The sequence below is a fragment of the Plectropomus leopardus genome, chromosome 21, assembly GCF_026936395.1.
Source record: "Plectropomus leopardus strain MGB_pleo_1.0 chromosome 21, ASM2693639v1, whole genome shotgun sequence".
Lineage (NCBI taxonomy): Eukaryota > Metazoa > Chordata > Actinopteri > Perciformes > Serranidae > Plectropomus > Plectropomus leopardus.
In genome coordinates, this window is record NC_142196.1 from 6,473,437 (window position 1) to 6,497,166 (window position 23,730).

Genomic DNA, 23,730 nt, shown 5'->3' on the forward strand with positions numbered 1-23,730 from the left:
TCCCCTGGAGGGCCAGATTGCAGTGTTGTGCCATTAACCAGAAGTTGCGCTCATGTCTTGGCAGCTTATTAACATATTTCATCTGCACACACGACTCTCCCTCCACAATTCAATTGTGCTTTTTTTTCTCTCTCTTTCTTCCTTGCAGTAATGTGAAAGCTATAAGTTACAATAACTTATTTTGGAAATTTGAGTGAAATGATCTGTTTTAAAGGCATGCATTTAAGCACCTAATTACACTGGTGGGAAAAAAGCCCCTCGCTGAATTATGGAGTTATCTGTAGCGTTTTGGGTGACAAAGAAGATACAGAGGTGGCCACACACATGCATTGAGGAGAAACAAATTTGGCCACACACTGACATATAACCACACAACATCTGTCAGACATGCTGGTGAAAGTGTGACAAAATGTGGGAGAAGATATAGAGAGAGAGGAGGTTTCTCCTAAGTGGCGGCACATCTCCAACAGAGTTTTTAAAGGGAGACTTCTGGATTTTTCAACCTAGACCCTATTTTATCATGTTTTTGTATCTAAGTCACTCACGGGAACAACAATTTTTGAAATTGGCGAGACTGCTGCAGCCTGCAGCTGCAAAACAGGCTACAATGTAACCACTTGGGCCATTTGTGCACCATTAATTTATGTCAACTTAAAATGCATTTTTTGCCACCGACAGGCTCAAATTGCTATTTTAATTGTCTGACATCATTATGGAAAGAATCCCTAAAGAGAGAGACCTATTTATTTAACTAGAAACAGCCCAGAAATTGCCATTGCCAAACTTACCAGATTCCATTTACATAAACAGCAATTTAAGCATGTACAGAGCCAGCATACTTCTACATGTAACTTTAGCATTTATTTGAAACCAGAGATGGTGACAGTGGAAAGCTGAGAGAAAAACAGCTTTTGTGAGTTTTATTTCCCTTCTGTCACCTTTGAATGAAGTGTGTTTTACGTTGATATAATTACTGGGTTTTTTAATGGAGTCTGGTAGGTTTGGTGACAGTGATTTCGAGGATATTTCTTGTTAAATCATGGACTGTATGTAAAGATGGATAAATGGACAGCTCCCCCAAAGTGACGCCAAAACATCTTGATTGCCCACTTGTGTTTGGCTGCAGTACAGGCCATAAAGCCCACTGTCTCCATGTTAGTGAAGGGGCCTTTGGCAAAACTAAAAATTTGCACGCCAAATACATTTTTCCCAAAGATGGTTTCTGTCATTTAAGGTCGTTTTCGTCCACTTGTTTGTTCAAGTGATTGTTTTTCTGATTAGTTTGGTTTTAAGGACTTATTTAGTTCTAAAAAAGGGGGGGTTTTACTATGATTGACAGCTGTGTATGCAAATCTGTGCGCTTGCGTTCAATGACACTGGTTGCAATGGCGATGGGCGTTCTGGTGGAAACTCCATCACCATTACTGTGCAGACTGGCTCGAAATTACATCACCTGTGCAAGATGGCAGGAGTTGTACTCTAGATATTTTGGCTTCAATTACGCAGGGGACACGTCGTCCATCTTTATATACGGGTTGAACATAAAGGATCATACTCTTAAACAAAAGGTCTATATATGTCGGGATCATTTGAATACTGTTGTCAGACTCTTCTAATAACTATCTGAGCCTGTCGGTGGCAGAACAAGCTCTTTTAGTGGACTTATACATATATATGGTGCACAAATGCCCAGAGGCATTACATTGCAGCCTGTGTTGCCACCGCTGGCTGCATCAGCCTCACCCAATACTGGACCAGTTTTTAAATTCTTGTTCCCTTTAGTCACTTCGACAGAAAACATGGCAAAATAGGTTCCAGGCTGAAAATAACAAACTTACCCTTTCACTGTGTATTTCAGGGACTGTACATGCATGGGTACACAAAAGCATGCACATACACAGTCATTAAAATGCACCTGCCTCCACTCTGCCCCCTCTCTCTGTCGCACTCTTTTGTCTGCTCCCTTTTGTTCAATGCTAATGGTGCGCGGCAATCTTTGGTCATCCCAAGAAGCAGGAATGTTGCGCCGAGCAACGGGAGGGGCAGAGGAACACAGCACCGCACTGGATTAAACTTTGACCCAGAGTGTGAAGCTCTGAAAGCTCGGTTGCAGATTGAGGAGGCGTGCATAGCTGTTTAATGAGTCAGTGTAAAGGCTGTGGGAGGGCAAGTGTCAACTCTCAGCTGGACTCGGTAGTTTACCATGAGATGGCGGGAATGACACCTTGTTAAACACGACTCTTAGCGGGGAGCTGTGGCAGTTATCTAAAGTGTTTATTTAGCCCTTACACCGTTATTTTTTCTGTTTTCTTAATCTTAAAATTCTTTTCAGTGACAATTTTCCAAGTGACAACACCTAAGAAAAAAACAAACTATACCGATAAGATTTATTTTATTACATCCAAGTGTCTACTCAAGTGAGAACATCTGAGATAATACATTTATTTCACTGCATTAATGGGCCTCAGTGTGCTCCTTGTAAGCTCGTCGTCAGTGGCTCTCCACGATCGAGCTAATTATTCCTCATCATATCCAGCAGGTAGTAATTAGGCCTTTGTTACTCGCTATCATACTGTTGATACAATAGACGGCTCTCAGGCTGCAATTGTTCTGTGCAATTGTGAGGAGGTAAAGGAGATTATGCATTTTAATAGGTGAGAATTAAAATAATACGAGGCAGAACCCAGCGAGAGGAGAGACCACCCTCTTTATGTTTACTGCTGATGTTTATTCATGGAATCTATGAGTGTAATATCATGATTCAAAGTGACTCCTTCACCGCGCTCAATCAATTGTTCTTGACTGCGGCTGATGATCAAAATGGAAAACCAAATTGACTCCTGTCTCAGTTGATATACAGCGGAGGCAAAACAAAGAACTAATTGGCTATTTAAGAGATCGAGCTATAAAAAGCTGATTGCCAAGTGTGTTTTCCGCAGATGTTGTTTGTCGTGCAAAGGGATGAAAGGGATTCTGAGTGATGGGCTAGCTGATTTTTGAAGAACACAACACTCAGAGGACTCTTGGTTGATTGCTGTTACACCCGTAATCACCAATTGGTAGGGACCCATGCACAAACACAATTTTATTTATGATAACATTCTTTTAAAAAATAAAAAAAAAATGTGAATATTTTATTCAGAATGTGATTGCGACAAGACAAGAGTGTCCTCATCAGAAAAACAATAGCACTGTTCAAATAACGATCCATGTTTTTGATTTCCTAGCAAGGACTGCAAGAGGTGTCTGCACATTTCTGCACATTTCACACGCTCTGGATGTGCACTTTGGCTACATCATTTTGCTTTGGTAGACTGTTCTTTATTAGAAGCAAAAGCAAAAGTAGCTGTATTTGTTAAATATCAGCATTCAGTCTACTTCCAGTAGTCAAGGGTGGTTTCTTTTAACCATGACTACTATTTTTGACCATAACCTTGACCAAGTAGTTTTTCTCATTTACATCTTAACCGTGGAGGTGGCAGAACAGAAAATGCTCTTATTAATCACTACTGACCCTGAAACAGTCAGAAAGACCTTTAGGGATCTTTCTAGGCACTTTGGGAAACAAAGGTTTTTCATTTTTATACAAACTTAGATAAGGAAATTGATCATGTTCTCTTTTTTGTCCATTAAGAATACAAGTGCAGTATAGCTAGCTTCCAAAAAGGTAGTATGGATTTGTCCAAAAGTAACAAAACCTACCTACCATCACCCCCAAAGCTCATAAACATGGTTCAAATTTCAAATTTCAAATCTACACAAAAAACAGAGCAATACGCATGTAGAAGAACTATGGTGGCCAGTGCAAAAATGCAAAAAAAAACAACCAAACAAACAAACAAACAAAAAAGCCCCATCCTTTCTAGTGCCACTGTTTGGTTTGTCCATTCTGGGCTACTGTTGAAACAACATGGAGGACCCACTCTGTATGTTAACAACACACAAAAATCTTACTTTCAAATGATTATAAACTAATAAAAATTTAGTTATTAATATTCTATTCTATTTTGCCAATAGATTTCCCTAAATCCTACACAATGGACCTTTAGGTCAAGGTCCACTTCTTAGCTTTTTCTGGAACTTACAACCTGCATCTTACAAGCGGTGTGTGAAATTCAACACTGACTATGCTACGACAACATTCATAACCAAGAAAACTCTGAAACATCAGTAACGCTTTAATTGAAGTGCAAGTATGTAAGAAGTGTAAGATTTTTTAATTTGCTAGGTATTATATAGTTTTAAAATTATATCTAAATTATAGGCAGATCTAAGGATGGCATGGGTAACCATGGTTACGCAGGTCCAACCGGCCATAAGGCTCTCAGGTGGTGACGTGGTATTTGCAGCTCAGTTTGTCAAAACAAATGCATACTACTCTTGATGTACATAAAAGTACGCTGATCGAGAGTACACATACTGGGTATGTATAATTTGCAATTTTGGATGCAGGGACAGTCTCTAGCAGCAAATAGAGTTACTTGGTTTTCATGGAGATAACTCATGATGAGAGCTATGAAACTTCTGACAAGCTTGCAAATATGCCCTGTCTTAAAATATTTTGTAAAAGTTTTGTTTACAACAAACTTGATGAGCAGGATGCCAGAAAAAGTAAACTTATACAGGAAAACATGTTTGGAATGATTTGTACCAACAAGATGTTTTACCCCTAACAACTCTTTTTTATATAATAAGCCTACTTATTCACATTTTTTGTTTGTTATTCCTGCACGACCAAAATGTTCTTGGGAAATTCCAGCTGTGCATGTGCTGACCTCCTGAAGAATGTAAGATATGTCCTGGCATACAGGGGAGTGTACAGGGGGAATATGAATGACTGTATGAATGTGTTTATCAGGGGTCAGTGTCTCGCAGTATTTCATATATCTGAGGAGACAGTGTGAAGCCAAACAAAATGCAGGCAGGGAACATACGTCATATAGGAGTTAAAGGTAGAGAAAAGGAATGTGCCATTCATTATGTCTGTTTCCAGTGAGCTCTGTATGATAACAAGCATCACCTTTCACATGGACACAATATTTCTTTTATCCTGTCGCGCAAGCCAGAGATCCAGATCTAACTTTCTTTACCAAACTCACACTACGACTGATCTGAAGTGTGAAGAACACAAGCCCAGATACATCCTTTCAAAACAAATATACTAAGTACATAGACTATAATCCTCTCTATCAATTACAGACAGGGATTAAGTAAAGTCAAAGTTTTCATTCATACACCATCAAAAAAGCTTATGGGAATAAGAGCTGTAAAGTCTTAAATATCAGCAGCTTCAAACCTAAGCCCATATCCTCACATCACAATAAATTGTAGAAACCATGTTAAAAATGATTGATCTTTTTCTGTGTAATGCCAGATAATACTAAGAACTGCTCATCACATTCCTTGAAGTAAAGGGGCCATATTTAAACTAAAAATCAAAATTTATAAATCAAAGGAAAACATGACGTCCATCTGAGAGGCTAAAACCTTGGCCTTATTATTTTGTAATATAAATGACATTTTGGGAAATGTGCTTATTTGCGTTCTTGTTGACAGCTAGACGAGGTGATCAATACCTCCTTAAATCTATGCTGTAATAACATTTTAAAAATCTGGTACAAAAAAAAAACGGTTTTGGTCTCTTTAGCTAATTTCATCATTCATGATAACTCTATGGATGACTTTCTATAAAATTCACCAATTTACAGAGATTTAAAGTTATGCATAATAAGGGGCGCGGTCACAGCCTGTCTGCTGAGTATCACCACAGTTTAAACGCCCAGACGCAGCAAGCTGACATCAGAAAACTAACAGTGATGGAGGCCCCCCTGCTGTGTCACCTCACATTGCCGTGTCTCAGCCAAAAAGTCGCACGTGAAAACACCATACTGACAGCCGGCATGTATATTCTGCACCTGCATGTAAGGAAATACCTCTCCATACCATGGGAGAGCAATCGCCTGTACTCATCATTCAAAAACAGAAACCAGAAGAGTGCCTCGATGCTAGTTAGCCGGTTAAACCGCCTAACTTTACAGCAAAATAAACGTGTTTACTGCCTGGTACCAAAACAGGTTTTGGTCTCTATAACTAATTTCTACATTCATGTCAACTGTTAAGAGGAAAGACAGGCTGTCAGTGAGGCGTTGCTACTGTCACATCCACCCTCTAGTCGAAATAAAGTCAATCCTGGCTCCAGAAATGCCAAAATGCCCAACCTGAGGCTTCAAAAGGGCAGTCAATGAAACAATAACTACATCCGTAATTTTTATAGTCTATGGCTCCCTTAAGCACACAATCAGCACGTAATCAGCCGACTACATCAGCATTACATGTTTTACTACGTATAAGTTGTCTGTTTTTGGATAATAGCAATGTATGTTTGAGTGCTGTTGTCTATATTTTATCAAGTAATTGGTGCGTAAAGTGCGAGTTTATAAAAAGACTCACTTCCCTTAAAGATGAAAGATTTATTAGTATATGAGTCCGTTTTTGCTCTTCACATTTAATTAAGACCTCCAGACGTAAACACACAAATCACATCTGATAATACGATAACAACTTGGCGGACTTGCAAAAATGTTGCCCTTCACAGTGTCAACAATGTAAAGCTCAATAAACCACCTGTGGGGGTGGAGGAGGCGGGTGGAGGAGGTGGGGAGGTACTCTGCATCGCTGTGATTCATGAAGTCTGTTGACGACACAAACCTTTGCTTTTTATTTGTTCTCTTGAGAATTGTGTTCAGAGGCTTTATTAAGAGAGTAATAAATCACCTCAAGAGTAGTGAATACAGGGAAACTCCTGCAGCCTCCTGCTCTACACAGTGATTGCTGAAGTTTTTCCATAAGTTCAGTTTATTTTTTTGCCTTGATATATCTCAAAAAAATGAAGGAAAACTAGAAAATTAGTTTCAGCCTTGGTGGTTTTGAACTGAAATAGCAAATCAATCATTTTATCACACTCACGCCACAGATGAATATTTTCCTCAAGTGATGGCAAACTGATATCAACTTCTCAAACACCTCCCACTCTGGCGACTCAACCTGATCTGACTTTGAACCACTCCTTGAGCTGCGAAATCTGCAAATCGCCCTGACGGTTCCGCATTAGCCAGTTGGTTGAGTGTTTTCTCAACGATGCAAACACCCTCCAAACTGCACCAAGATTACATTTTTCCTCCGATTCAAGGGCCCGGAAGCACGGGGCGCTGGCGGCGTGATGAATCAAGTGGTGTGTTTGTGCTCCTTCTGAAGTAATGCATTTGCCGTGAATGCTACTCTTGAGCCCTCCTCGTGCATCTCTATTGTCCTCTCCATGCAGATGCTATCAAACACAACAAATGCGTTGCCCTGTTATATTTTCTTATGGGGGCTTTCATCTGTGCTTGCCTTTATCTAAGAGGGGGAGGACGGGGAGTGCTGTGACATTTATTGCCGTGTTGGTATGTGAGTAAGTGTGTGTGTGCATACAGTCGCTTTCTCTTTATCTCTAAAGAGTGGGTTAGATACACAGGGTGTTAGAGCAGCAGAAAGATGAAGATAGTCACGTGTGCTGGAATGCTGGTATCTCACTGGAGTTACTGCTGAGCACGGCATGGGAGGCTTCTGTCTGTGTGTGTGTGTGTGTGTGTGTGTGTGTGTGTGTGTGTGTGTGTGTGTGTGTGTGTGGCGAAACCATATAAAGGCTTCATGATGTTCATCAGGTAGGTCCAATTTGAGACTGAAATTAATAACTCTGTATTAATTAGGGGTGTAACAGTTCATATGAGGCAAGGTTCGTTTGGATGCAACATGCTGATGTCACAGTTTGGTATATTTATGATACAGCAAAAAAAATATAAATGCAGAGGAATTCCCTTTCTTTTTTAATTTTCTAGAACTGACATCATAAAGTATGATTTTTTTTAACTTGGAACAATCATGGCGCTATACTTATTCCCATCTTATATACCCATCTTCTGGTCTGTCATGCAAGCAAACAATAAAAAAAACAAAAAATTATCTGAAATATAAAATGCAGCATTGTAATTTAAAAAAAAAAAAATCTGTTTCTGAAATGCCAGAGAAATTCTTTATGTTTGTTTGTTTTTGTTTTTTTGTTGTTTTTTTTTGTTTTAATTTTTTTTAACATTTTAATTTTGGCTTTTTTTGTTGTTGTTGATGTTGTTGTACAAAGCAGGAATTACGGTCTGGTCAAAATAAAGCCTGTGTTTGTCATGACAAAGTAGAATCTCACATCACCCCAGTGCTCCGTGCTCCTTGTCTTTGTCTGGTTACACCAACTGACACACTGGGGTGAAGTCAGCATACGAAATATTTGAGGTATTTCCACTGCTGTAAAAATAAATGCAACATATTGTAGATTTTTTTTAACCACTTGCCATCGTCCTCATAATTCTAAGCGAAAGCTAAGTGTTTCCAGACCTGAAGTTGTTGGAATGTCTTCTAATTTTGGTTTCTGGGATTCCCACATTAAATTGTTTTCTTTTCCCCAACATTTAATTGTTTGTAGCTGAACACCACGATTAGCTTCTACAAATAGATTTTGGAGCTAGACCGGTCATTAGGACAACTGTTGAAATATATACCAGTTGGTCATTGCACCACATTCTCGGAGCACAGAGCATATTCTGGGCACAGATGGAGCAGGAGAATGTGAGACGCACTTAAAGTGAAACTTTGATACTGTTGAGTCTAAATGTCAGCATTCATTCATTTATCCTTTGATCTAATCAGCTCTGATCGATAGTTCAATTATCAGTCCCTAAAAGTCGAACTGCTGAGGAAAAAAAGAACTTATGGAGAGCTCTGCCTGCACTGCATTTATGGACTTAAAAAAAAAAAAAATTGAGAGGATGCAGAATGACACAAAGGGGCACACATGCACATTTATAAGATGAAAAAGAAAGTTTGCTGTTGTCAACAGTAAAATTCCTGAGCTGAAAAAAACTACTCATCTGGAGATTAGATCACCGTCAGCCACGAAGACGTCCACCAGTTTATGATTAAAACCCTCTAACACCAACACAGATAGAACCTCTGGAAGTGTTTAGGACGTCCCAGATAAGAGCAGCTGTGGTTTGCAAAACGTGCGTTCTGGCACGGTTCAGCTCTTTTGAAAACGGCACAAGGCGGCGAGCCTTCCCACTCACCAGGGAAACTTCTGCGTGAGGGATGCCGTGCCTCACTGACACACATTTATCATTTTGTCTTCCTGCTCACCCCTTAAACAACTCCTGCATTTACATAGCCCAAACAACATCTGTCTTCATGTCAACCTCTTTCCCCGCAACCCCAAAACGCACCGCCGAGTGAAACAGACAGGCTGGCTTTACAATCCGGCCTTAAATTAATTTGTTTAGAAGTTTTGATGTGGCTGGGAGACTTCTAAGCAAACGTCTTTTACTGAAGACCGCCAGTGAATGATAAAGTGGCTGAGTGTGTGATCAGCTTTCAAAAGGACCTTCAGAAATTGAAATATGAGTATCTTGTTTAAAACCACAAACTGAATTATCTTCAGTTGCATATAGCTTTTCGACTGCAATCACTGATGTTCAGTGATGGATTTAGCGGCAACTCGTGTCAAATATTGAGCAGCGCCTCCTTTCAAAAAGAAGAGCAGGGAACACGGCCGCTCTGATGCATTGTCCATGTCAAAGGAAATGTCAACGAAGCAAACAAACAAATAACAGCTGCTCATTTCGGCCGACATCTGAGTTAATGAAATGAAAGGCAGGAAAAAAAAATTACAGCCAGAGCAAAGTGCTGCCTGTCTATAAGAAGAAGGCGGTCATATTGATGGGCTTCACTGAAAGGCGGCTAAAGTGCTAATGTCCACTGAAATGTCATCAGTCAAATCAGCGCCTTCATCTTCTGCTCCCAGCTGCTTCGACCGGGAGATTTCTTTCAGCCCAACATTGATTGACAGAGCGAGGATTGATGAGGGTTTCTACATGTCTGCCCTGGCGACACATCTATTCCTCTTCAACAGTTTGCTCTGAACAGACAAGACAAAGTGACTGGTTGCCTGGTTGCGCGCTCCCCCGACATTCCTCTTTGTCTCGAACATGCAAAGTGACAATCTGTCTAAGCGCACATCACTTATTCCGAACATCTCTGCCTTTTCTGCACGAGCCAAGTGACTAGCTCCCCATCGTGTATGTGAGCAGCGCTGTGATGTCCCGTGGGCTCTGTCCTGGGCAGCAGATAAGTCGCTGTTGGCGAAGGGGAGGTGAGGAGGTTGGAGCGAAGGCCTCAGCGGAGGGCTGTGTGTTGCATGCAGGCAGGAGGGCGGGCTGTGATGAGTGACTGGCACCTGCTCTAGAGGCGCCAGATGGCCAGGCGGGGGCCCTTGCCAGAGGGGTGAGGGGACCTCGTGTCACTCTGTGCATCTGCAGCCTGTGTCAGGATTCTGGCAGAACCGCGATGTTCGGCCAGCCGTCGCCACTCGGCAGCCCGCAGCCACAAGGATGGAAATTCAAGTTGGGCAAGGGATGAGTCGAAATGCAGCCACGCACCTGATGCTGTGTTGACGTGCAAGGAATAAGTGGCAGTCATCCAAACAGGATCTGAGAGTATGGATGGGAGTACGAGCGAGATTGGCTTTGGCAGCTGGACAGCTTACCTAGGTGAAGTAAAAGTTAGAGCTCATCAAAAAGTTCAGTTTAATTATAGACTCAGCCAGGTGAGTTGCGGTGCCAAAGAAGTTATATTTTGAACCCTCAGCAGCAGGCAGCAGGGGGCAACTTCCATCTCTGAGTCCTCTACGATCCTAAAATGAAGTGGTATCTATGCTTTGAGCTGCACCTCTAGGTTGATCTACTGTATTTCACATTCCTCAACTGTTGAGAATTGGAAAAATAATGCAATGTAAATATAAATATCATACAAAATTGAGTCTAAAAGGGACATTCCACCCCAAAATCAATACTACATATTATTCCTCATATCTGTAGTACTACTTATCAATCTAGATTGCTTTGATGAGTTCCCAAATGGAGACATCAGCCGCAGAGATGTCTGCCTTATCTCCAATATAATGGAACTAGATGACACTTAGTTTGTGTCCTCATAGCGCCAAAAAATACATTTGAAAACAATGTCTGTTTCTAGAAATCATGACCCAGTTTCTCAAGATAGTCCACTGTTATAAAGTGCTTTTCAGAGTCCTAAAAGATGCTTTACATAAGATCAACTTGTCAGATTTTACAGTGTATCTTTTGTGAAGCAACACAAGTTGTTGCAGTTGAATGTCTCTTATCTTTTTATTTCTTTTAGTGTAACAGTGTCTATGGGTATGTGGCATTGTGTATGACAACACAGAAACCAGACACAATGGTCTTTTGTATGTCCTATTGACCCCACTGATCAGCCATCCACCCGGGGCTCATCCTCAGGGATGCTTCATCTAGCAGAGCTGAGCAACGTCGATACAAAGGTGATGCTCTCTCACAGGACTTCTGCTGCGACAGAAGCAGCGGCATCTACCAGTGGAATGTGGATCTAGTCAGACAAGCCTGCGAGTTCTCTCTTTGTTCTGTGGCCTTTTCCACCCACAACAGAGTCCCGTGGGTGACTGGCTGGCTGAGACTAACCAACTCAAAGATAGCCCCACTGATCAATATTTGAGCAGCTCAGCACTGCCTGAGCTCCACATCCATGTCATCGAGGTCCCCGTTCCTCTCGCTGGGACAAGTGCCAGGACATGCCGGGCTGTTTGAGGCCCGCTTACTGAGGTGATCCAGTACTAGCAGCTAGAACATCCCTTGATCCATTATAGATGAACTGGGGAATTTGCTGGCAAGTCGTACGTGTGTAATTGAGGGGAAACAAGGCGGAAATACTGGCACATAAACATATACATGTTGAACAGGTGCCAAACACACAAATCCTATCTTAGTACATCATTACAGAGGTTTGATGGTTGGCTACTGTGGACCCACCACATGAAGAAGTGGGTGGATGACAGAAAGTGACACTTCTTCCACAATGAGCTTTTTAAGGCAAAAAGTCTGCTAGAGGAGAACCGCGGGCATTGAGAGCAAGTGTGTGTCTGCGAGCTTGTGTGTTTGAGAGCACCCCACCTACGCAAACGCTCAAATTACAAATGTGATCCAGCAGAACTATCATTGCCGTGAAGGATGGAGGGAGCTCCTGCCTTTGATCACTGCCGAGCCGGTTGCCACAAATAGCTATTCTTCAAAACCAAAAGTCCGCCAGTAGAAAAGAGTTTGTGACAACTTTCCAAATACTTTTGACGCAACACCAGAGGCCATGAAAAACACATGAAAAAGAAGTCCTGGAGGGTTCATCCTTCATTTGAAGTCTTTTATAACCTCAATTTGGTGTTCTTTCTCATTCTTCTTATTGACTAACTATAGCCTAGGCTTGCATTTATTTTGTAATTTATACAGTAAATGTGTTTTTTTGCATCCTATCAAATCAAGCAATACTTTGATCAGTGTCTAATTACATGAGAGAGAGAGAGGAGAATTGTGTTGCCTGATAAGTACTTTGGAATACATTATCAGTTGGATGTATGCAGAGTGCTGATTTATTTTGTTGCTCTCGTAATGCTCTGTTAATTAGAAGAGGGGAGGGATGTTTAATTAATGCTGGTGGGGAGGATTAAGGACAGGGGGGCAACAGCTTTCGACTTGTCAATTAGAAACATGGACGTAAAACAACACGAGCCAGATAACTGACAGATACACCGACTGAACACAAACAAGATGCTAACAAGGCTCTGCAGTTTGTTTTTGCCGCTGCTGGTTTAGAGTCAGGCTGAAAATGGGCTTTTTGTTGTCACGTTTCGCCATCGTTATTCACATAAAGTTTCTAACACCTGCCATGTTTGTTTGTGTTTTCAGGGAAGAAGTACCCTGAAGGTAGGCTTTAAGGAATTTATTTTCAAACATGCCCAAAAGATTGCTTTTTATCAGTTTTGTATTCTGCTCCTTGGTGCCATGACATGGCAGAAACACACTGTACTACCCATACAGAAAAGGTCTTTCTCTTTTTGCCTCACAGCCTCCCTCCTATCACTGTTCAGTCCGGTCAACAGAAGAAAATGTCAGCATTGTACGTTTCTACAAAGCATGGAAAAGTTAGATTTGTACGTTTCCAACATCCAATCATTTGAATATGTCTGAAGTGAAGTAATATATGAGGAGACTTTGGTCACTGAGACATGGAAGGACTGGTGGATGGCATGTCACCTAGGTGAGACATGTACCAAGCTACAGACCACTGTTTCAGACCAAGAAACAACAAAATTGGGTGTTTTAAGTGAGCAGTTGCTGCTTTTTTAAGCGACTTATTTGCCATCAAATTTTTGGTACTTCGTATTTTGCTATTTTAGTGACCTGTCACTGTGTTTCCTGTGGGTATAGTGGTACAAAAAAGCTGTTGTTTTTACCTAAATAAATTTACCTAAATATCACTGTATTTAAAGACAAACACTTTTTTTTATTTGTTTTTTGTTTTTACCAGGATTTTGCTGAATTTCCAGAAGCTTTTTAAGACACTAAATATGGGTGTTTTTTAGTGACCCTTGGCTATGTTTCCACTAGGTATGTGCCACAAAAGACTGTTTTTTTTTTACAGAGAAATCTCTGTTTTCCTGCTGGAACAGTTCCATGAAAAAGGTTATTACAGAGGTAAGGCTGCTTCTCCCTCTGAAGTAGTGCCCACAAGAATAGGTGTTTTTATCTAAATATCACTGTGTTTAATGCTAAGATAATACCACAAAAACTACTTTTTTTTTTACGAAGCCACTGTTTCATTTCCAGCAACTTTTTAGCCCACAGATGTGAGTGTTTTTTGGCAACTGGTCACTGTGTTTCCACTGGGTATTGTGCCACAAAAAGCATTTGTTTTTGACTGAGACATCTCTGCTTTACCTGCTAAAGTACAGCAACAAAAAACAGATCCTTTTACACAACCATCACTGCATTTCAAGCCCATATAGTGCTATAGAGAGCAGTTGTTGTTTTCTACAGAGACATTACTGCTTTTCCAACAGCTTCTTTTGTTATTGAATGTTTTTTAGTGACCTGTCAATGTGTTTCCACAGCGTATCCTGCCACAAAAAGCATTAGTTGTTTTTCCAAGACACCTCTGCATTTCCTGCTGGGATAGTGCAACGAAAAATGGTTGTTACTGAGCTATTGCTACATTTAAAGCCAGTGCCAGTGCCACAAAAAGTGGCTCTTTTTTACCAAGATATTCCTGCTTTTCCAGCGGCTTTTTAGCCATGTGTGGGTGGTGGATTTTTCTGACCCTTCGCTGTGTTTCCACCAGGTATAGTGCCAAATAAATCATTTTTTTTTAAATGGAGACATCACTGCTTTTCCTGCTGGGATAGTGCCACAAATTACTGTTGTTTTTTACCAAAACATTGCTGCATTAAAAGCCAGGATAGTGCCATGAAGTGAAGTTTCAATGTATTTGCTTCATAATAATGTACAAATGTAACAATTCCATTGTTTGCAGAATGTACAATGCCAACATCTATTCTTGCAAGTCGCTTGCATTATTCCTGACATGTACATGTATGCAGGACACAAAATGATTACAATTTTGAATATTTGCACTGTAAACTCCTGGTTTCCTGTCTTGCTTCTCCTTCAACCTCCTGACATGAAACTGTAGATTTATTTCATTCACTGTTTCCTTGGCAACTCTCTCTGAGAGACCAGCAAGGTTTCAGCAGGAGACAGAGTGTGGCAGCGGAGTCATTATTTACTGCAGGGCTCAAGCTCTGATATTCACTGACATGCTTTATAGCGTCACCCCCTTTCTCCCATGTCTATTTCCACCCCTCATCAGGACGTACATAATTACAGTCTCCATGGCAATGCTGTTGGTGGGGTTACTGGATGGACATTTTGAAATACAGCAATTATCTATTATGAAAAAAAGAGGACTGATTGTTTGTTGTTTGCAGCAGGTGGAAAATACGTGTTTCGAAAAGTTATATATTTAATGGGGCTCTGAAACTACAAAGAGCTGTTGAGGTTCATTTCCAAATGCGTGCTTCAAGGCTAATTAGAAGAGTTATTTTGCGTGCTAATCACTGTTTGTTGGTTCAATGTCCTCACAATGAGGCAAGGCGGACAGCAAGGCCATCTCTTTACTGGGTGATAAATCTAAATTTGAAAAGTGTGAAATTCAATAAGCCGGGGTCTTAATTACAGCCCATGTTCACTTTCTCCATTCATCCATGACCATAAACTGAACAAGAGTGGCTCTGAGTGGCTGTAGCATGCATGGAGAAACAAATGGAGTTCACCTTGTCCCAAACCCATACATCATGAGCTGTCAAGACCAGGGCAATGTTAGCTCATTTTCATTACTAAACATTTTATGAACTTTGGTTAACAATTAGACACTGCAAGACAATTGTAAACAAATTAGATAGGGCGTCAGTGTTATTTAGTTTTTAAAAAGTTTTTAAAATGTCACATGTATCTTGCTCCCATTTATCAAAACAGTTTCTTTCACTGGAAGGTGACAGTAACAGAGATGCTGAAAAACATTTTGAAAATCAAAATCCACTGCAATATTAATCCAAAAACTATATGCTGTGTAAACAAATAATAGATTTTATCATCTATGCTGATGGCATGGCTCTATGGATGGCAATGCTGGTCGATCAGTCAGTCCACCACTTTGATCCAGACTGAAATATTTCAACTTGTTCTAACTATTGCATGGATTGCAATGGAAATTCATACTGAAATTCCTGACAAAGTGAGCTCGTGATGCTCTCTCTCTGACCCCACCCTGTACTCAGGTGTGTCAACATGTGCACCACGGAACCTGGCCAGTCATCTTTTTTTTTTTTATTTGTGGTGGCATACCACAACTACAACATCTGCCACAACATATTAATTTAATATTTTTTTGATCTGGACCATTCATTAGGAGCACTATTTGTATATATATATATATATATATATATATATATATATATATATATATATATATATATATATATATATATATATATATGTGTGTGTATATATATATATATATATATATATATATATAATACACTATCCGGTTATTCACTTCACCACACACAGACGGAGCAGCAAAGGGCCATTCACGGTGAAATTGAAACTTCACCGTTCATTGCAGTAAAAGTTTATGTTTATTTGTCTCCATTTGATCTGATCAGATCAGCTCTGACCAGATTGACAGATTAATTATCCACCCTACGACTTAAACTCCCCAAACTGCAGCTGAGGAAAAAAAGAACTGCTGACGACTTCCACCTTTTGCTGTGTTCACAAATCCATAAAAAGGTCTGAATTTAGAGAAAGGACAAAGAATTATAAAAAAGGGTGACAAACATTCACAGAGTTGGCAGCCCTGATAGTAGCCTATTGTCCAGAGCAACAAAATAACCCATCACGCCTCACTATGTAAATTCAGCACTTACTTTTATCACCACCTGTTTTTTTCTTTTTCTTTTTTTTACAAATCACACACTTCACAGATATGATATATTATGCACTTTTTGAATGTAATTTCCAATTTTTTTTTATTTTCAGAAATTGAATATGAAGTAAACAGACTTAACTTGAGGTTGAAAATGATCCGTTTTTAGCTATAAAAGTAATTCTGTCAGTCACCGCATCATCTCTGCCTGCTCTCTATCTTGTGAGCTGTTAATGACCGGTTTTGAAGCATCACTTGTCTCCACAAATGGAACACCTTGAAACAAAGAGTTGTGCCTGTCAAAGCAATGCGATTCCAAACACCCACCAAGCCTCGACAGACACGCAGGTGTTATTGGAGCCCTTCTCCTTGACTGACCTTCCCGATTGCCTCGCACCAAACACCGGCTTTGTCTCTGAAATGGCAGCAATTAGCGGCTGGAGCCAAGCGGAGGGGTTATTTTGAACGTGCGAGGGGGGCAAAGCAAGCGCGGAGGGAGTGAATGGGAGAGAGAGAGAGAAGGGGCCTGAGCGAGCCACGGGGGCCCGGAGTGGGAGGCAGAGAGAGGGAGAGCCAGAAGGTCAGGGATAATTAGAAGCCTTTGTGGCCCTCTCAAGAGGCTCAGGAGGAAGCCCACAGATGGGCCCTCAGCTCCAAGACACCTTGGAAAGGGTGATGCGCACACACAAACATACACACACCTGGGGGATGCCGTGGTGAAAGCAGACAAACAAGTGACAGTGAACACAGGTGTATTTGGAAGAAAGAAAGACCGGGATGAGGAATTAAAACGCTGGAGGCTAACAAATCTCCATTTTTGGCCAAATTGTGAATGTTTTCTGTAATTGATAAATGGATAATGACAGTTATTTCAGCATTTTATGGAGGGTGTGCTGTTTTTGAAATTGCTATCACATTCTGGCAGGCGGTTTTTGGCATTCACAACACATGATCCTTATAATGTCACACAGTTGTGCTGGCTGAATTAACTTTTTGCCGTGGAATGTGGCGCCACCGGTGCTTGACTTTTAACTTCAAATGTCAATTATGTCACCCGGGTCCACATCCGCCCTTAAGCTTTCCTTTCTCGGTGACCCGGTGAAAAATCAATTAAAGAGACCGTGACTTGCAGGGCTTCAGGTATAGAAAATACGAAACAGCCGTGATACTGGCAATTAACGGTCTGACATTTCTATCCGGGCTCCATGCAAATCAACCGTGTTTATCAGTGAGGTGAGGGAGATAATTTCAGGGGGATGTTTTTGAAGGCTGATCAAGAGTTGAAAAACATCACCAGTGGCGACTATTCTCTATTCACTATTATTTCAAATATGACAATATTGTGAATTTGATGTGGGTCATATAAACAGCATATTCCTTTTAAATATTCCGAATTAGGCCATTTTCTGAATTTTGTATGTGGGATATGCCAGTAGTATTAGGGTTTTAGGAGCAATACTTGAGCATGTATACAGCCAAATCAGAATATGCATCTCAACTGGGGTTCTTACTGCAGGTTGCGATATATGGCGTCTTTTTGGTTTACTATCAGCTCTATGCGTTGTCATGGATATGTCATTTACAAACCAACTTGCCAACAGTTTGCAAAGCTGTGGGGTAGAGATGTATGCAAAAGAAAATCCCACATTTCTGGTCAGAAGGAGAGACACACCTGCTTTCGAATTTAATGAAAGATGTCGACAGGTTTTTTGATATGAGCAAAATCGCAGCACTGACCTTTTCAAGACGGTGAAGAAGAAGAAGAAAAGGGAAAGTCCAACAAGTCCACCACCAGTAGCAACTGTGAAAAAAAAAACCCAAACATACAAATTCAGATGCAAAAAAAGGAAAATGACAAGCGGCTCCGCCTGTTCTCCTTTTCCACATTTTGACATGATAAATGACACATTAGGGCACATTAATTGGAGTAAGCACAGCTGCATGTCAGTGAGAGTGTTAGTGGAATTTTCTTTTTCATTAGACATGTAAACAGCTTAGTAAGAATGCTGTCTTTTGTGGGGCAAAAAAATTGATTTTTTTGTAGACGTAAACATCTCTGTGTTCACTGGAATGACTCTCTAGGAACCAGTAATCCCCATCAGTTAAGGCCTTGACAAGCACCCCAGCAGCCATCACAAGACTGTCTGGGAGCTAACCTGCTGATACAAGTGCTTCTGTCGCCGCTAGTTGTCTGTCAGTCAGGTAACATCTCCATTAGAGGTGTTGATAGCACACCTTACCCTCACTGTCGTCTGATTAATGTAAAAAGCACTCACTATGGCCTCACATGCCCGCCTGACTTTCAGCTGGCATTTATAATTTGTCTTTTCAGTATGCAGCCTTGTTTACGGGGGATGTTTTGCGCTGAGGTGAAATTATTTCTGAAAGAGTGCGACGCCAAGAGGGATCCGCCATACAAATGCCCCTCCACTGCTTTATATTCTCTTGCTGGTGGTGCTGTAACATCTTTTGACTGTTTTTGGAGTCAGTGTAGTGAGCGACATAAATTGTAAACAAATGTATTATGACAGAGGGTCAACATTGGACTGCGGCGCTGACAGCGGAGGCAGTGGGAAGAAATTACTTCTGATTGATATTTTGCCTCTTGTCAGCAAAGCAATTTCAACCTGAGCAGACGGACAGGATTGAAAGTTCCCCCCACGGAGACACTGTGTTTTGCTTCACTGCTATGTAAATAATTTGTGTGTGTAACATTTTAATGAAGGTTGTGGGGGGGCAGGACAAAGTGGATGTCTTGGCTAAGCAGGTCACCTGCAGTAAATCTTGATAGATTGTGTGTAATTACTAAACTTTGTTTAATCTGAAGCTTAGTGTTTAGCATGCTAATTCAGCGTCATGCATGGCATGTAAATATCAGCTAAATGTCACATTCATTAGGGGATGTAGAGCCGTCTGGATGTGGGACAGCCCGTCTTTCTGTCTTTGCGGTGGATGGAGATGAGTGAACTGCCTGGAGGCCAAGGGGTGGAAGGAGGTGAGGGGGAGGCGGGGATCCCCAATCTGGAGGTCGTCCTCAGAGACCGACGCCTTCTGCATGAGTCCATGCAGAGATGTAAAAATGTGTGTGCCGGCATCAAATCCATTATGCAGACAGTTTTTCTCTTCCTTTTCCTCAGCCTTGTACCGCTAATGAACAATGACTTGATTGTTGACTGCGGTGTGAAATGTCAGCTGTCTGTTTGTCATGCCACTTTGACAGGAGCGTGTTTTCCCTCCATCATTTCACAGCCATCTCCATTTGTTTTTGTGAAGGTGTTTACATGTTCTCAACGCGGCAGCTCAGCTCAACAGGAGCCGTTAAGAAAACTCATAGATCATTCCCATTTCTCATGCTGGGCTGCTGACATGCACAGCATTTGGCCCAATTATTGCTGTTTCCTTTGTAATGATGGATTGCGAATGTGCATATTTGTATTTTCAAATGCCCTTTGCACAGTGGAAAGGATAATTCCACTTGTCTATTACTAAATCTGTCGTTTTATGTCAGCTTTAAAGGTCCAATATTGAAAAAATGTCAGATTTCCATGTCTTTCTTCATTATAAAGCAGGTAAAGCAGGTGCTACATCAGTTGTTCCCAACTTCAGCCACGGGGTCCAAATGTCTCCTTAATCATTAGTTCAAGGTCCACACATCAGATAAATTACCACATATTTAATTTTATTTCAACTATGTAAACAACAAGTGCTACCAATCACAGCAGGCAGATATCTCTCCTTTCTTTTGTAAATGTCAGTCTGATATATATGGAAAAGTTGATCATTTTAATGCAAAAATAAACTGAGGTTTACATCTCTCCTGTGGACTATATTTAAAGCCCAGTACACACTTAAGAAACACCTGGAAGAAGAACAGCTCTACACTCAGGATTTCTGGTAAGAGGGTTATGATACAGAGCTAGTTATGGTCACTTAGTAGCCGCAGACGCAACCTCTCTCTGCGCTCTGAAAGCTGGCACAGAGTGGACACATGAGTTGCACCTAACGCCCGACCACATGTTTTCAAGGTGGTTAAAGATACTGCATATATTTGTTACAGTCATTTCACCCAGTGCAATGACGTCAAGAGCGCAAATGTGGTAGTCCAAGAAACACGGACCAATCAGAGCAGACAGACGCTAAAACTGAGCATTTCAGACAGAGTATGAATACGGATCTATTCAGGCAGACAGTGTGAGAAAAATAACTTGTTTTTGAATATTAAAGCATGTAAACATGTTCTAGTAGAAACCCAAAATACAAGTATGAACCGGAAAGTGAGCCTGATATGGGAACTTTAACTTCATGAGCATCATCACACTGACCTCCCTGTGCTCTGGTGAACAGAAAGAAAAAAAAAAAACCAGGTTCAGCTTGGTTCAATACTGTGAACTTTTTGAGTATTAATAGCGGTACATAGAAGGTCAACCAGATGGCCAATACCTTCCTACTTCCTATTACCATCATCATCCATCCCAGGATCCTCTAAGCTCTCTCCAGTGAGGAAGTAGCTCCCTGTGGTGTCGTGTTGATTCTGACTGGCAAAGCTGCAGCATTGGCCTTTACCCCTCCAGCAAAGTGGGGAGTGTGTGTGCGTGTGTGTTTGTGTGTGCATTTGTGTGTGTGCTTGGCAGTAATCAGGAGGCGATGGTGAAGATGTGGGTGCTGCCCTGATAATGAGCTAAATAGCATTCTAATGGTGGACCACGCCATCTGTCCAAAGGGGTGGGGCACAGAAAAGGTCTCACACATTTTTAATGAGGCTTAATATTCACACAGAGCAATAATAGGACTGCACAGTAGGACTCAAAACACTTGCATTCTTGCAAAAAAATGGATTAGGATATGCTGCCAATCAGTGTGCTACAGTTTCACTCATTAACTTTTTTTTATTCCATTTCCCACTCTTCTAGTCAGCCTGTGTAAACAACTGTATCATGTCAAGTATGAGAAAATAATCCTGTCATAAAGGTTATCTCAGCTTGGGCTTGGAGACAAAAAAATGATCAGAAAAATTCTGCATTAAATACAAATTATGTTGAATGCAAAAGACGTGGCCATTACATGGGCATTTTGACGAGAAGGAAGGATTTAATGAAAAGTTGCTCTTGGTGGGATTGTAGGATCCAGCATTTTTGGATCTTGAGTCATCATTTCACAAGTTTGAAATATATTTAAGGTTCCACCCCTTCTGTATTATGTTTGCAACACGGCAACCATTGAAGGTGAAAAGTCTCAAAAATTCTTTACCCATCTTTTGGACCACTATGAGTGACCCATCCAGGTATTCATAGTGTACTGCATTTTGCCATACTTCTTAGTATGCACTCAAAATAACAGGTATAAGAACCAAAATATCCAATATGACACACACACTAAAAGTCTAAGGCCCTAGCAGCTCTTTGATTTTGTACTTGGGCACAGAACTGCATTGAGCTCAATGCTAATGTCAGCATTCTCGATTGTTCACAATTACCCCTTTTTCCATTAAAACTTGTGCATGCGCACATTCTTTTTTTTTTAACACATATAAACCAGCTAAAAAAATGCTATAGACTGCTTTCCCATTGCCAGTAGAGCACAGCTGTGTACACGGCTCTGCAGCAGATGAGTTTGTGTGTGGGGGTGTTGTTTTGGTTTGTCTGTTTGACGTCATGGACAGACTGAAGAACAGGTTAACAGTGTAGTGCTGTGGAAACTTTACAGTGTTTACTGCCCTTTATATATCTCTTACTCATTCAGTCTCTCTTTCAAATTTGGTGCAAACGAATTTGTATCAGTTTTTAGCACTGCTTTGGAGGAGATGGACAGTAATTAGTGGTGGCACATCATTGCATCTCGCCAGTTAAGGAGCTGAAATTAGTGTGTTCACATGGGTGTTGTGTTTCAATCAATGCTGATCAGAGCCAGAGGCAATGAATACCTGTGACTACTGGAGAATCAACTGACGCGGGTTGAATGCCAGTGGTACACTTTCCCACTACATTAAATGCTAGATATTAGCAGTTTTTTTGTGCAGTGGGAAAGATGCTAGTAACTAAATGCTAACCTGTTATGTTTATTATGTTCACCATTTTATTAGCATGTTAGTGTGCCAACGCTTGCTAATTGGCACTAAACATCAAGTAGGATTGCTGAAGCATTGGTTTTGTAGTGGACAAGCTGAACTTTTGACCTAATGATTGCACCAAACTTAAGTCAGGGGATCATCAAAGTTATTAGAAATCATCTTGAGGGGACACTAAAGTTAATGATAATCAATCTGATAGCTGTTGAGATATTTTAGTCTGGTCCAAAGTAGTTCAGCAAAAGACAGACATACGAACATTGCCATCCCATGCATGGCTACAAGTCTGATCAATAAATGATCACACAGGTTTCCAACTGCCCTCCTCTCCATGATTAATACCCTATTAGTTTAGATTCTGTGATGTGCTGCCCAACACAACTACCATAACTGTCAGAGAATGGAGAGGAAATGCCGGGTGCTGGTGCCATAACTACTGTGGCACATCCAAAATTTCCAGGCATCTGCTGGCCAAGCTGCAGGGCAGCTGACCTGTAAACCACTGGCTGTGCCTGTCAGATCTCCAACAGCAGAAAATAATTACGGCTGGCGGTTGGGCTCGACCTGGATGTTCATCACTACTAGATGCACATACGAGGCCATTAGCAAGCAGAAAAATCGAAAATGGAACCTGTATGAAACCACTCTATAACTAATGGAACTGGTGAATTGAAGCACAAGGAGTGATGCTCGATGATGACAGACACTTGAGAGGTACATGCTGGACAGTGTTACAGCACCTTAGCCAGAGGAGGAACAGCAAAAATCCCTTAGATGGTTCATAAAATCCAGCACATTAAACTGAGGAGGCCCCCTTCTCTTTTCTCAATACCCTCTTCACTGTTTTTAGTTGATTTATTTTATTTTACTGCCACAATAATGCAACTTTGGTTTTCTGCAAGCTTCTATACTGTGACTGGCAATCGTGGGAACTTCTGATGAGGTGAAAGCAACTGAGCAGACGGCCTGAAGCAGAAGAAAACGCTGGCACCATGCAGCCAGAAGTAGAAGAAAATGCCAACAAAAAACTTAAACCAATTTTGGAAATAACCGGAGGCGTCGAGGATAGACTGGTTAGAGATGGGGAGGACAAAGCGGCACCATCGTTCACTGTTGAGCCAGCAATCAGTTTCCAGAAGTATTTTTAAATAGTTAAGAAAGAATCTTTGAGGTAGCATACATTATTTCAGTGAGTGGCTCTTCTCTCTGAAACAAATGCT

At 41.0% G+C, this 23,730-nt stretch overlaps 1 protein-coding gene across 1 annotated transcript in view; it reads right to left on the reverse strand.

Annotated features, from left to right (window-relative positions):
- Nucleotides 1-18,247, reverse strand: part of nrp1a (neuropilin 1a) — a 131,967-nt gene extending 113,720 nt beyond the window's left edge. The window contains exon 1 of the mRNA XM_088071748.1: nt 18,184-18,247. The gene's annotated coding sequence lies outside the window, so the exon portion shown is untranslated. The remainder of the gene's footprint in view (nt 1-18,183) is intronic.
- Between the last annotated feature and the right edge of the window lie 5,483 nt (nt 18,248-23,730).